This window comes from Protopterus annectens, chromosome 15.part0 (genome assembly GCF_019279795.1).
Source record: "Protopterus annectens isolate FY-2018-M chromosome 15.part0, PAN1.0, whole genome shotgun sequence".
NCBI classification, from domain to species: domain Eukaryota; kingdom Metazoa; phylum Chordata; order Ceratodontiformes; family Protopteridae; genus Protopterus; species Protopterus annectens.
In genome coordinates, this window is record NC_056749.1 from 645,335,183 (window position 1) to 645,350,771 (window position 15,589).

Consider the following 15,589-nt stretch of genomic DNA (forward strand, 5'->3'; position numbering starts at 1 on the left):
ATGTGTGACTGTGTGTATTATCAGCTACTTGGGCAGGGACACGAAGCACTGGTTGACAGAGAGGGTGCTAGAGGTTTTAGCTTGCCTACTAGGCTGAATTATGGACCCTATAGCTGTGCCAGTGGGGAGTCGTTTTGGGGACATGGAGAGCAAGGGAGCGACCAGCCCCGGACTGACTGTGATCTTTGTATACTCTTAAGGGAAATTGCACTTTACTGTGTGTATTTGTTATCCTTTCCTTCATATATGAGATGCCCTATCTGGTGTTAGTGGTGAGGATTGAGGCTCCTTGATTGCTGGGCCAGGGCACAGGCATCACATATTAATTCGTGGCAGTGGTTGGGATATCCACATCACATATTCATTATTTGGCAGTGGTGGGATATCCACATCACATATTAATTGGTTGGCAAATATTAACTGGCTTGTAGTGGTGTGGGTAGAGTGAATTCCTGTAGCTGGTGTACAGTGAGCTTTGAAGGTGTTTTGTACTCTAAATCAGCCATGCAGTGAATACTCAGAGTTCAGATCACAATTGTTTTATATCTTTTGTTAGCTTAGTTAGTCAGGGTGAGCAGGTAGCATGTCAGCAGAGGAGTATGGAAAGCTGTCAAGGAGCCAGCTGGTGGAGATATTGCAGGCTAGGGGACTGGTGCATGGAAACCTAAGGCAGACCTGATTACATCCTTGGTTACATCTGCATCAGAAAACAGCAACCAAGAGGACAAACAGACTGGCAGTGGAGATATAATACCCTCGGGAATGGACAGCTCAATCTTTCTGCAGAGGACTTAAGAATCCATCTGGAGCTAAAGAGACTTGAGTTGGAGGCCAGGCATTTGGAGACAGAAGCCGAGGAAAAGGAGAGGCAGAGGAAGCATGAGAGAGAAATGCTGACTTTTCACCAGAGTCATGGGGGTAATGGGGAAGGGAGTAACTGGACCCCAGAAGCACAACAGTTCAGCAAATGTATTCTGAAGTTTAAAGGGGGGGATCATTTTGATAGTTTCATTCATATGTTTAAGAGGGTATGCAAACAGTATAGTGTTGACCAAAGGCTCTGGGTACGGTTCCTGACCCCCTTACTCCATGGTAAAGCTGTAACTGTATTGTCTTCAATGTCTGACATTGCATGTTTTTATTATACTGCTGTAAAAAGTTGTCTATTAGAGTTTTTTTAAGATAACACCTGAAATGTATAGGAGAAAGTTTCGTGAGCATAGACGCAAGGCAGATGAAAGTGTGTGTGAATATGTTGCTGAACTTGAGCACTTATTTCCATAGGTGAGTGAGTGAGTTGATGTCAGGCCACCACTTTTGAAGGGCTGGCAGACCTTTTGGTGAGGGAACAAGCCCTTCGCATTTTGCCTGAGGACATAAGGATCTGGTTAGCTGATAGACAACATGCTACTTCAGATGAGTTGGGGAAGAAGGGAGACCTATACCTGGCAAACAGGGTAGCCCTGCACTGGAAAGGGTCCCCAAGTACTGCTGATGGGTCTAAAGGAACCCATGGTGGGCAGCACAGACTGCCCCAACAGTATCTGCCAGTAGCAGGGGAAGCCACTAATCCGAGTACACATCCAGGAGCTAGAGTTAAATGTTTTGAATGCAACCAGTGGGGCCATGTGGCATATAGGTGTCCATGGAGGCAAGGTGGAGAACAAAAGGTGAGGGAGCCAGTAAGTGGGAAAGACAAAATGTCAATAGTAGGTTGTCTTGGGACAACAAGGGTACCAAACTACCACCATAGGCTATATCCTATTGTAGTGAATGGCAAAGAGGCCAGGGCCAGGAGAGAGACAGCCTCTGATATAACCATTGCAAAGCCTGTAATGGTTACAGAGGAGCACTACTTGCCTGGTCAGTCTACTCCAGTCAGGGCTTCAGAAGGGATCCCATTCCAAATACCTTTGGCTAGGGTTCACCTTGACTGGGAGGGTGGAAAAGGAAGCCAGCAAGTAGGTGTGTTTGAGGATATACCTGCAGATATCCTGATAGGGAATGATTTTGATAGTGCAGTGCCCTGTGCTTGTGCAGTTACATGCAGTCAGTCTTGGAGACAAGCAGGTAAGTCTGGTAGCCTGGGGGAGACTGAGACAGACTGAGTACTTGAAGCCAGGACTAGTGAGGTGGTTACTTCAGGGGGTGAGCTACGCTGTAGCAGTGAGGCTGAAGGTGAGCCACAGCTGCTTGTGGGTACTGATGGTCCCTTGGACAGAGTGAATGCAAAGGTAGAGGTGAGTAGTAGTACCCAGGCTGACAGTAAGGCACCACTCTCAGCAGATACTAGACTTCCTGTGGAAGGGGAGTTGGGAAGGGTACAAGGAGAGAGAGTTTAGACAGGCTCAGCTCTCAGACCCTACATTGCAAGGCCTGAGGCAGGTAGATAGGGAGCCACCTAATTCTCAAGGGGGAATCTGTATGCTGGGACAAAGGGTTACTATACAGAGAGTGGACCCCTGAGGGCAGGCTAGAAGGTGAGAGAGTACAGCAGTTGGTAGTGCCAAGAGCCTACCATCTGGCGTTTCTAGCCATAGCCCATGATATTCCCTTTGCAGTTCATATGGGCATAAAACTTACAAAGAGGTGTATTATGCAGAACGTCTATTGGCCTGGAATTTCCAGAGATGTAACAGGGTACTGCAGGACCTGTGAGCAGTGCCAAAAGGTAGGCAAGGCAGGAGACAAGGTGAAAGCTCCTTTAATGCCTTTGCCTGTGATTGAGGAGCCATTTCAGAACATAGCTATGGGTATTGTGGGTCATCTGAGTACCCCAAGTTCCACAGGGAAAAAGTATATCCTAGTGGTAGTGGATTATGCTACACAATACCCTGAGGTGGTGGCTTTGTCCTCCATTGAGGCAGAGAAGGTGGCAAATGCTTTGTTAGAGAATTTCAGCAGGGTATGTTTCCCAAAATAAATACTGACTGACAGAGGTGCCAATTTCATGTCAGACCTGCAGGCTTGTCTGAGGAAGTCCTGTGGGGTGAAGCACATGAAGACCACCCCCTACCATCCCCAGACTAATGGTCTTTTTGAGAGGTTAAATTCTACAATCAAGTCCATGTTACAGGTATTTGCAGATTAGTTTAAGGGGGAGTGGGACACATATTTGCCCCTATCTGTTTGCTTACAGAGAGGTCCCCCTGGAATCCACAGGTTTTTCACCCTTTGAGTTGCTGTATGGGCATAGGTTGTGTGGACCACTGGATTTAATTTGAGATGAGTGGAAAGGTGAGTGCGAGTCCCACAAAGATTCTGTTGTGGCATACGTTCTAAACCTCAGGACAAGGCTCAGGGAACTCATGGGCTTGGCCCAGGAGAACTTGGCAGAAGCCCAACAACAGAAAAAGGTGTGGTATGACAGGAATGCTCGAGCTAGAGAGTATGCTGTGGGGCAGCAGGTAATGGTTCTCATTCCTGTTAGACACAACAAGCTGGAAGCAGCTTGGGAGGGACCTTACAAGGTGGTAAGAAAGGTAAGTGATGTTAACTATATGGTGGAACTGCCAGGCAGAAGGCAGGGGCACAAATTGTACCATGTTAACATGATGAAACCTTACTAAGGGAGGCCCTTGTGCTGAGCATTTGCAGTGGATTGCAGGAGGAGCCTGAGGGAGATCTGGTGACTGATCTCCTCAGTGAGGCTTGGGCTGACACCTCAGTGGAAGGGGTAGCAATGTCCCAGCAGCTATCTCCTACCCAAGTTCAAGAAATCCGAGTAGTGTTGCAGGAATTTGGGGACATGTTCACTGGGAAACCAGGGTGCACCCAACTGGGGCTGGATACAAGACCCCAAAGGCCTATTAGGCAGGCCCCTTATAGAGTGCCTGAGAGAGTCAAACAGACTCTGACGGAGGAGGCACAGGAGATGTTGGAACTAGGGTTGGAACTAGGGGTGATTCAAGAGTCCAACAGTCTCTGGGCTTCCCCAGTGGTGCTGGTGCCAAAGAAGGATGGCAGCACCAGGTTCATGTGGACTACAGGAAATTAAATAGTCACACAGAGTCAAATGCTTACCCCATGCCTAGGACAGATGAGGCCTTAGAGCAGCTGGGCAGGGCTAAGTATCTTACAACCATTGATCTTACCACGGGTTACTGGCAGGTGCCCTTGACTCCCAGTGTTAGAGAGAAGTCAGCCTTTGTGACTCCTTTTGGCTTGTATGAGTTCACAAAGATGCCCTTTGGGATGAAGAATGTCCCAGTGACTTTCCAGAGGCTGGTAGATCATATGCTAGTAAGAGCAGGAGGGTTTGCCCTTGATACCTAGATGATACTGCCATCTACAGTCATTCTTGGCCAGAACACCTTCACCATGTCAGGGAGGTGCTGGGCAGACTACAGAGGGCAGGGATGTCCATTAAGCCAAACAAATGTCAGGTGTGTATGGCAGAGGTCTCATACCTAGGACACAGAGTGGGGAGTGGTAATATAAGGCCAGAACTTGTCAAATGGAAGCATTTCAGACATGGCCTGCACCTGTTACGAAAAAGCAGGTGAGGGCAATTTTAGGGACAGCAGGGTACTACAGAATGTTTGTCCCCAGTTATAGTACCATAGCTGCTCCCCACACAGACCTGACAGGGAAGAACAGGCCAGATAAGGTAGTGTGGACTCCAGCAAGTGAGCAGGCATTCCAGAGGCTTAAAGATGCTTTGGGAGGACCCCTTGTGTTAGCCAGTCCAGATTACAGAAAATAATTTGTTGTGCAGGTGGATGCTTCAAACCATGGGGCGGGGGTTGTACTTAGCCAGATTTCTTCAGAAGGAGAAGAGCACCCAGTGGTTTATCTCAGTCATAGGCTCCAACCCAGGGAGGAATGCTATGCAGCTGTAGAAAAGGAATATCTAGCCATAGTGTGGGCACTGCAGAAACATCAGCCTTATCTGTATGGGAGAAAATTAACTGTTATGACAGATCACAACCCTCTAACATGGTTAAACAGAGCCAGCCAGCAAAATGCCAAGTTGCTAAGATGGATCCCGGGATTGCAAGCATATATGTCAGTGCAGCACCACAGTGGGAGTAGCAATGCCAATGCAGATGGGCTCTCAAGACAGGGAATGGGATAGGTATACTCAGATAGACCTGACCCTCTCAAGCAACGTTTCTCGAGGGTCACTTGAAAAAACTAGCTTAAGGTCTCCTGGGGGGGGGGGGTGTGTGTGAAGACTGCCAGCCTAGCCAGAGTGAATTTTATAGATAATTCTATCATTTGTAAATATGAATGTAAACCACAGGCTTGTTGTCTAAAATGGAAAAAAAAAACTGCTGTTAGATGTGGAATTGAAAAAAATGTGACAGTGCACTCTACTGACCAAAGTAAAGCATGTGGTGACCCTTTCATGTAGACAGTGGTGCTGAAGAGTCTAGATGAAGAAATTCTTGCTATTGTTTTAACCAAGAGTTAAATTGCTAGATTTAAATGTGCAAATGTCCTTTATTGTTCTGGTTTCTGCCTATGTGTAAAATAATGTAAATGCAGTTTCTGTCAGCTTGGGAACCCTAGGAAAGTGTGAAGAAGGATGTAATGTAAATGAGAACTGCAATTTTAATTTAAACAGAGAGAACCAGAGAGGAATAAGCATTTTTGTCTTGACCATCCCACTCACAACACTGTCTTGCTCACATGCAAGTTATCTTATACTTGTGTTTTCTTTTAGGAAATAGCTAGAAACTAGAAACATTAGATTAAGTGTTTTTCTGTGATGTCAGAACTGGACTACAGAATTATTTTAAGTATGTCCCTGTGATCTCTGAACTCTTGACTAGCACTGTGTAGTAAAAAGTATTGTCTTGTGTTTTTATCATTTATTATTAAATATTTTAAAACCTTTCAACTGTGGCTGTTTTGTATAGAGATAAGTTAAGCTCTAGAGTACATTGCATGTTTATAGTGATTACTGTACAAGTCACTCCAAAGAAGCCTTGACTGTTTAGTCACACTTACCAATTGGATAATAATATTGCACAGTAATAATTGGACACCTTTTTAATGGCCTTTGAGTAGCTGATGATTATTAATGGGTGTTGGCAGGGTACTACCGTATGGTCTGGGAAAAGGGGGCACAGCTGGAGAACCTGTGCCAGCCTTCCCCAGGAGTGTCTGTGTGGTTGTATAAACTCTTTACCAGGTGTGTGTGTGTGTGTGTGTGTGTGTGTGTGTGTGCATGTGTGTGTGTGTGTGTGTCACCTACATGGGCAGGGACATGAAGCACTGGTTGGACAGAGAGGGTGCTAGAGATTTTAGCTTGACAACCAGGCTGAGATATGGACCCTATAGCTATGCCAGTGAGGAGTCATATTGGGGACCTGGAGAGCAAGGGAGCTACCAGCCCTGGACTGACTGTGATCTCTGTTTGCTCTTAAGGGAAATTGCACTTTACTGTGTGTATTTGTTATCCTTTCCTTCATATACGAGACACCCTCTCTGGTGTTAGTGGTGAGGATTGAGGCTCCTTGATTGCTGGGCCAGGGCATGGGCATCACAACTATATATGTTCATTTTTAATATGAATTAATTTTACCATTCTTAGCTTCTTAGAAGTTAAACAAAATTATTATCAAAATTAACTTTCAGTGTTCAGATCTGAAACATAAGTTTGTACTTCTTGTGCTTAAACTCAACAGATGTTTTAGATGTAATTACCCCTTGCAGAGGCCAGAATACATTAACAGCATACATACTTTTGTTCAAAATAGAATGATTTAAAAGTTCGCCCAGACAAAATATTATACTCTACACCTGTGTCTAGTTGGAATTCAGCATTATGTTAATTCAACACTTCTTGCCAGTGAGCTGATCACTTTTATCTTAATACTTTTTCACATTCCACTGCATCAAGTCTTTCATTTCAACAGTATCCACATATATCTCATTGTCACGTTTCTGTTCAGAAACTTGCATTTTATTTTAAACATGGTTTTATGTTTACACTTCTTAGAAAAATATCCTTTAATACAGATTTTGTAGAGATTATTAAATGCAAGAACGTTTTTTTCGTATGCTTAAAACTACAACAGTTACATAAACGTTGAATTTCAGTTGATTTTTTTTTTTCCTTTGGAGCTCCAAAGGAAAAAGAATAATCAACTAAAATTCAACTTTTATGTAACTGCTGTAGTTTTAAGCATAAGGAAAAAACTTTCTTGCATTTAATAATGTGAAAAAGTATTGAGATAAAAGTCTGATCAGCTCACTGGCAAGAAGTGTTGAGAATTAATGAACATAATGCTGAATTCCAACTAGAAACAGGTGTACTACTAAAACAAAACACTTTTGTTTTAATATACAATGCATTTGTAATACATCATTTTATTTTTTCATTTTAGCCTTTTGATTTGGCTCACATTCTATCTTACACATATGTTTTCCATGGTTTTTATTTTTATTTTTTACTGGGTAATAGCTGGGGCGGCTCGTGCCATCGGACTGCAGCCCTCCCAACAAAAATGGACAATTACATTCAAACATATTAAATAAAAAAAAATAATTTTTACTCTGTTCGTGTTGTGCACTATGCTCCAAAGTGACTTTGACTGACTTGCAAAGTCCCGGAACTCTAACTACGTATGCTCATCGATTTCTGTTTTTTTTTTTTTTTTTTTTTAATTAGCGTCTGGAATCTAGACTGCTGTAAAAGTAGTCCAGATTAAAGAGAAGGCATCAGTGCGATGCCCAGAAGTCTATGTGGTTTAACCGCACAGCAAACTAGAAGGGGATTCGGACTGCCACGTCCGTAGGCACATATGTGACGTGGACGGCTGGATTGCTATTGATTGCTTCTTGCTCTCTTCTCAAAAAAGAGAGTGAGAAACAATCAGTAGTAGAAGCCTATAAACAGTACTTCTTGTCTTGTGTTAGGAAGGGATGCTACATTACCATTGTGTTGCGTTGCTGAAAGTAAAAGTACTTAAACAACTTTGTTTTTTTTCGGCTTGCTGCAGTCACCGAGTCAGAGAGGGAAAAAAAAGGAGAAGACTGACAGTCAGTCACTAAGAAGTGAAGATAAATAGAGGTAGGTGTCAGACACGGCTCTGTCTACAAAATCAGATGAGGCCTCAGGAAAAAAAAAAAAAAGAAAAAACAACATGCAGTATGCTGCAGGAAATAGCAGTGTGTACTTCATGCCAACTAAATGACACTTCCTATGACCAGATTAAATGTGTTCAGTTTCTGTCTAGTATAAGCTGACTTGTCATTTTCTACAAATGCTCTTGTTTCAACATTTCAACACCTTTCCTGTCTCACATTTTTTTTAACAGCATTTACTTTTGTTGGTATGCTTGTATCTTCACAATTGTTGGTCTGTGCAAGACTTCTTAAGATATAAATGTGATGTCACCTCTCTTTTAATATGTCCTGCTGTACAATACCAGTCCAGTTGCTGTTACTGGCCTTCATAATGCATATACAGTCTGTCCCTTCCAGCTTTTCAGAGCTGGCTGCAAACTTCAGAATTTCCTTCCTTGCTCTGTCTTCAGTCAGCCACTGCTTTTTCCTCTCCTTTATTCTTTACGTCATCTTTTTTCTTCCAGATTTTATTTGTGTTAACATCCAGACAGAATTTCCTTCAGTTAGGATCTAAATCTGAACCAAGTTGCTATTTTTACTGGCTTTGTCTGGCAATTATTGATTTTCCTGCTGGCATAGCATCATTTAATATGCTTCTCCGTTGGTGGCCACCTTCGGTGTTCGGGGTTGATGGCACCTCTGAGTTTGGTCTTTGTTCAGTGTTATTGCAATTTTTTGTAGTGGTATGTCCTAATTAGGACTTAGAAAACTTCACCCTACATTTATTTTAATTTCAGAGGGGTAGATATTATGGAAATTGAGATTTGCTTTAGCTGTTGGAATTTGAATACACTAGGGAATAAGGTGATTAGTGTTTGAAGCACTTACCAGTTTTTTTTTGGGGGGGTGGCTATTTGTTTACATGCTAACAGTATGTGGCATTGTGCCATCATCCTGATGAGTACTGTTGTTGTTGCCTTTTTTTTTTTTGTTAAGTTAATATGTTGTTCAGCACTGTGCTGACTACATGTTAACAGGGAAAGGGGGTGGCTACATTGCAAAATGCATCACCATTATACAGAACATGGCTTCAGTACCATAGGCTACCCGTTTGGGATAGGCTAGTACACCAGTGGCCCTCTTTGTATTGTCAGTGTTCTGCAGTGATGCGAGCTGACTATGGCATATAAGCAATGTTGGCATAATAAAACTGAACACTGGTGTTTATAGTAACTAAAATATGCTGTGGCTGTCTTACAATGTATGACAAAGGTTTTTATTAATTTTTTTTGTTGTATGTTAATTTCTTGCCAGATAGTTATTGTTGAATGTAAGTTACTGACTGTCGTTGATTTCCTTGCCACATAGCAGTTTTAGTACGCTGATATACTGCTTGCATGTGGCACCTCCTTGCCACATAGCAGTTTTAGTACGCTGATATACTGCTTGCATGTGGCACCTCCTTGCCACATAGCAGTTTTAATACGCTGATATACTGCTTGCATGTGGCACCTCCTTGCCACATAGCAGTTTTAGTACGCTGATATACTGCTTGCATGTGGCACCTCCTTGCCACATAGCAGTTTTAGTAAGCTGATATACTGCTTGCATGTGGCACCTTATTTGCATATTACATTGCTTCCCAGAAGTTTTGCACTAAACTCAGTGCATTCTGCCAAATTCCACAATTTTTTTTTCTTTTTGTTGTTTCTTGATGATCTTAGGATATCATTACAGAATTAGATAGATATGTGTTAGGCTCAGATTTAAGTCATCTCAGTAATATCATCTTTTATTTAGTTTTGGTAAAATATATAGGCGATGATGCAGAAGTACATATTTGAATAATCTTCTTTGTTTCTGAAGTTTTCAGAAATGTAAGTGGATGTTGTTGGAAGATATTTGACAAAAATCTGAGTATTATTTTCTTTCGCTGAACAAATTTAATGTACAAGATATGAGTGTAAAAGATGAAGAAAGCAGGATCATCACTCTTTTGATGTAGGAAATGGGTTGTAGATGTGGATAAGGGTGATATAAAGTGCAATGAAAATATGAAGGATTAAATATGTAGTAATGTGAGGACTACTTGTGAATATTTTCATTTTTTTATTTCACAGGTTACTTATTTCTGCTTTGGATTTTTTTAACCAGCAAGTGAAGTGTAAAAATTATTGCATCTTAAGGTTCTTAACTTATTGATTGGTCTCAGTTAATCCTGGTTGCTAGTAAAAACATGAGGAAATTTGGCATCCAGGATAAAATGGGTGTGCAGTTTGAAAATGCTTATAGTACTTCATTGACTGGGTGACATGTTTATAGTAGTGATGTACTGAAAATGATTGTTTAAAGAATGGAAGAATATCATTGGTCCCCAGTAGTGCTGCTGGTGGATGATGGCAGTTATTATATGGTTGAAGCAGAGATATGATGAGTTCTGATAGAAAATAGAACTGTAAGTGAATATACCTACATTGATGGGATGAATGTGATGGATGTCTATCTCCTTTTGGTTTAATTAAAAGCTCACAGCAATATGGTACTGAAAAAAATAAATTAACATTGGCCGAAAACAGCACCAAGGTTCTTTGCTTGAAGTTTAAATTGGATGGAGATTAGGTAGTAAAGAGGAAGACTGGAGAGGATTAGGAAAGGTATGCTGTCTATGTTGTCTGGCGGCAATGTTATGGTTATGATTGTGTATTTACTGAGGGAGGGCTTTTATTAGCAATGTATAGATAGGACTGCATTTACATAGATAATATAAAAACTAGTACTGTTTCAGTGATGAGAAGGTGAGCTGTAACAGAAGTATTTGTAGGATGGGCATATTAAAGAGGTGTTATTGGAATGATGAATTTGTAATTAATGGGAAACTGGATATGTTCCACTTATGCTGTAGAAATAATGACGAAATGAAGCACATTATAAAGCAATAAATGTGAGCTAGTTAGTTGTCAGGCAGCAGGCCTTTTTTGGATAAGAAACATTTTTACAAGTGGGGGTATCACAGAGACTGATACTTTCAGCATGTTACTTGGTACTTTAATAAAGCTGAATATAAATTATAATTAGAACTGCAGTGCAAGGAAAAGTGGTTTGAGTTGAGTACTGCTTGTTTTTCTTGTACTTGATTTTGACTGGCATTCCAGTAATGTATTTAAAAAGTAATTTATTTTTTCATGCCTCACAACCTTTTTGTTTCCATCTAGATATTAAGTAAGCTATCATGCAGCCAATGCATTGAAATATTTTTTTCTTCTACACTTCATTTTGTCTTGATTGGACTCTCATAATGACGGTTTGGCACCCAGGGCAGAGTATTTAATTAAATTTACAGTTTTTGTGGTTTTGAGCATAGCTCCTCCCCTTTTTAGTTGGCTGGGTCACACCCCTTCCCATTGAACTCACCCATGCAGCTGTCTCCTGTAGCCCCCCTTTGATTTGAAGTCACCAGCCGCCACTAGATAATAGGAATTTTACTTGCTCTGCAGACACCTGCGGTCTATAATGAGTCCACAGCTTCAATTTCTGTCACTTTGTATTTGTGTTATTACTGAATTATGCAACTCACTAAGTGAGTTTGTCTTATTTCTTCAGACTAGCAACATAAGCATTGAGAGTCTTTGTAGGACCTTCTGCCTTATATAGAATAAATAGTGAATAAATGGAAAGATATCTCCAGGTTCCCAATAATCCCAGTGTTTCACTGCAAGTGTTGCTATTTTGTACTTATGTTATTGGAAACATAAAAGAGTTAATTATTTCTAAAGCATCTTTTTCACTGACATGTACAAACCTGGCACAATGATCTTTTCAAGACGTCTTAGCCAATTCGCTCATAGTGAGGAATAAATCAAATTTTTGAATCCAAATCTTCCATTACTTTGCTAAATTTAGTGAGGAGACTGAATTCTGGATGGAAAGGGTTACATTTGGAGTATATTATTTTCTGAGACTTAAGTTATTTTGTAACACTAACTCTTGAAAACAAGGCAATGTCTTTAATGTTTCTTTGATTCAGGCAAATATTTCCTCATTGCAGTAAATGTAGTTTCAATTTATGACACCACATTTAGTCATAATGCATTATAAACGAGGCACATGTGGTAAAGATGGAATGCAGCCTCACTTGATGTGTGCCCTAACTGGAGAAGGAATGTGTTCTATGTAGCATGCAGCTTCCTGTGTCAAGCTCCTAGACATTAAACCTATATACCCAGTGTATGATGAGACATGCGTTGATACACATGCAGATTATGTTCTGTCCCTCATATATGGTAAATTAATTGATTAATGTTAAGACCGTCAATGAGCATGGCATTACTCAAACAATTACAAATAACAAAAGTTACTACTCCAAATATAGCAATATGTCACATGTAACCCCCTTATATAAGCCTCTGTTAATGCTTAATAAGTTTGGCAATTTGAAAAAGTTTTCTCTCTTTAAATACATGCACACACTTTCTTTGCTAACTGAAAACTTTCCCTCCCTTCAAATAGATGCACTTTTTTGTTGCAAATATGTATGTGCATTCCCATTTCTGGATGCCTTTCATAACCTTGTTTACCCTTTTAGAAAAGACTCCTCAGCATTCACAATATCAGAGAAGGAAAAACAAGACAGTGGCCAAAGAGAAAGGGAGGACGTTTTTTTTTTCTGCAAGTCAAAATGTCTCCAGTAACTTGAGAAACTAGCAGATGTGCAGTTTTCTAAACGAGGAAGAGGGCCATATTACTGTTACAAATGATGAAGACGAAATGCATTGTATCAGAAAAAAGACAACGCATGCTACTCAAACAGAGGCTGATACTAATTATGCTCAGTACTTATCAAGATAATTAAGCTGTAAACAGATATGTGGTTTGCTTCAAATAGGCATTAAAATGAATGGCAGCAAAAAGCCACATGTGAAACTTTTAGAATACATATACTTATAAACCAAGACAATCAGATAAACTAGAATATAATTATACAGCAAGCTTCATGGAACCTCTGAAAACTGATATTTCATTAAAAATGTATTGAAAAGAAAAACTAGAGAATATTGTACTGTAATGCTTCCAAGCATGATACTGCAACACTGACTTAAAATCTAACCTGCGATTTCCTGAAATAGCTTTCAGCAGTAGTCTGCTAAGTAGGGATGGATTTGGCAGGACAACCCTTTACCATCTTCAGGTCAGAAATTAAACTTCTCTAACAAGGCACAACAAATCAGCAGGATGAATTGAAGATACATTTTTTCACATAAATAATTGGCAATAACATGGTCACAGCAGGATTATACTCTGTAAGAACAACGTAACAAAAGCTAACACAGGATCTTATACAAAAGAGAAGAAAAAGAAAGCCACTGGAGCTGAAACTGCAATTGAAGCGACATAAGGATCTATCTATATCTCCTGTATGTCCTTCTCTCTCTCATTTGATAAAATCAATAGTCATGACCCGTGCTGTAGGTAACAGAGTAAAATAAGAGAAATCGGCAGTAGGTTATCTCATCTTCAGAATTACAGGTTAAAATGATTACAATGTATCAGAAATGTATTGCAAAATCACCACAAAGAGACAAATTCAAATGGGCATATTACAGAAAGTAGACGGTGGAAATAATTAATGCACGGCAAGCTAACAGTCCAGGGGATTTGCAGTAACATATTTGAACATATAAACATCTACAAGTATGTATTTTTTACACCTGGAGCATGAAGGCTAATCCAAGAAGATATGTCAGCTCTATGAAAGCAGATCCTATATTTTATCCATATGAGTTGTTTTATTTGATCAGTTGTTCCAGAAGATAATGATTATAAAAGCATTATTAGTTAATGAGGCATTTCAGATGCACTGGTGTCCCATCTCAAGACAGGCAAAATATTATACAAAATGTTTTGCATACAACCAGAGGTGATTGTACCTTTATTCATAATGTAAAAAAGTAATTGAGAGATCACTTCTCACTTATTACGGATAGCATGGTGTATAGCATTGTTGTATGCATGACAGTTTATTAAAAACATTATACACATTTGAGTTAATGTGGATAACAATGGTCAAGTACTCAGCTGATGCAATATTTATATCATCAAGCAGGACAGTTAACTTTTTTAAGCAAAATGAAAGTACTTGAATTTCTATAATTAACCATTATTCAGTTATTTTATGACAAAACAGAGCATAGATATATCATTATCACTGAAAAACTTTACACAAAGCATATAGGATATTAGGAACAAAGCCCCCAGAATGGAGAGAGTGGATGTTTTGACTTTCAGAACTCTCCTGAGGCAAATAATGTCAGTGCATAAAGATTTTCTACATATACTGGTATATACTCCATGAGACAACTCAAATGTCATGCTGACAGATATAATAAATCAGACACAGAGTTGAAACTAAGGCTGTGCCTTTCAATGTTACATTAAAAACTGAAAGATTAGTTAAAAAAAAAAACTCAGACATTTGTAAAGAATGATGTAGTCTTCCAGGAAACAAAATATGAGATCTAATGCTCGTTTATTAGCCTGGTTTTTCACAAGCTTTAAAGCTGAAAATCAATTCATCCATACTGTGAGAAAAAAAAAATATTTCAGTGTTAAACTAGCTTCGTCTATACAGGGGTATAGTCTACAGAAGGTAGATTTCTGTCCTAAAGTGACATTCAGTCAATCTTGCAAGTTGTTTGGTCTGTATGACCAATATAATGCCCATTATACTAGATTCTACATTCTGAAGACTTAACATAAATGAAAATTGATTTTTTTGTATACTAAAAAGTGAATATATGCTTGCCACCCCAACCCCCTTATTCAACAATAAAACAAAAACGGCATTTGGAAAACTCTTAAATTGTGTATTATTTGCTGTGTGTGTGTGTGTGTGTATGCTGACTTACATGGAATGCATGGGGGTCTTGTGTTTACACTTTAAGAGGAATACATTTTGTGTTGAGGGGTAAGGCTACCTTATGCAGCAAATTCTGTAATCCTACAGCACAAGATATTCCATATATCACAGAACTAGAACCCCACATAATCTATCTATTTTTTTAGTCTACAGTACATTTCTCATTCATTTTTAACTTTATATACTATCTATTCACAGGACTTCAATAATAATATATGTTTCTAACATTTTCTGTTATTAGTGCCCATTGGCAGGATACATATATCTGATATTTGTGTGTGTGCATATATTTTATTCATTTTTTAATTTTGTTTTGTAAAATTGGGGTTAGATTTAGATAGTCTGTCCTCGATTTAAGTGGGGATATTTCTGGTGATATTATATATTTATGCTGTATGTGTTAATAGTAGGGGCTTGATTATTTAGGAACTTTTATAATGTGCTTCCCGACAGCATCTCCCACTAAATTAAATATAGCAACTCTGAGATCAATGACATGAGTTTCCAATTCATTCTTATTGACACAGATTCTGTTATTATCTGATATCCCATAGTGCATTCAAAAATAATGACATTCAGCCATGTGGGGTGTTTCCGTGTGTGTGTGGATAGGGGGCGTCTGTGTATAGACGTATATACAGAGAGACAGATAAATAT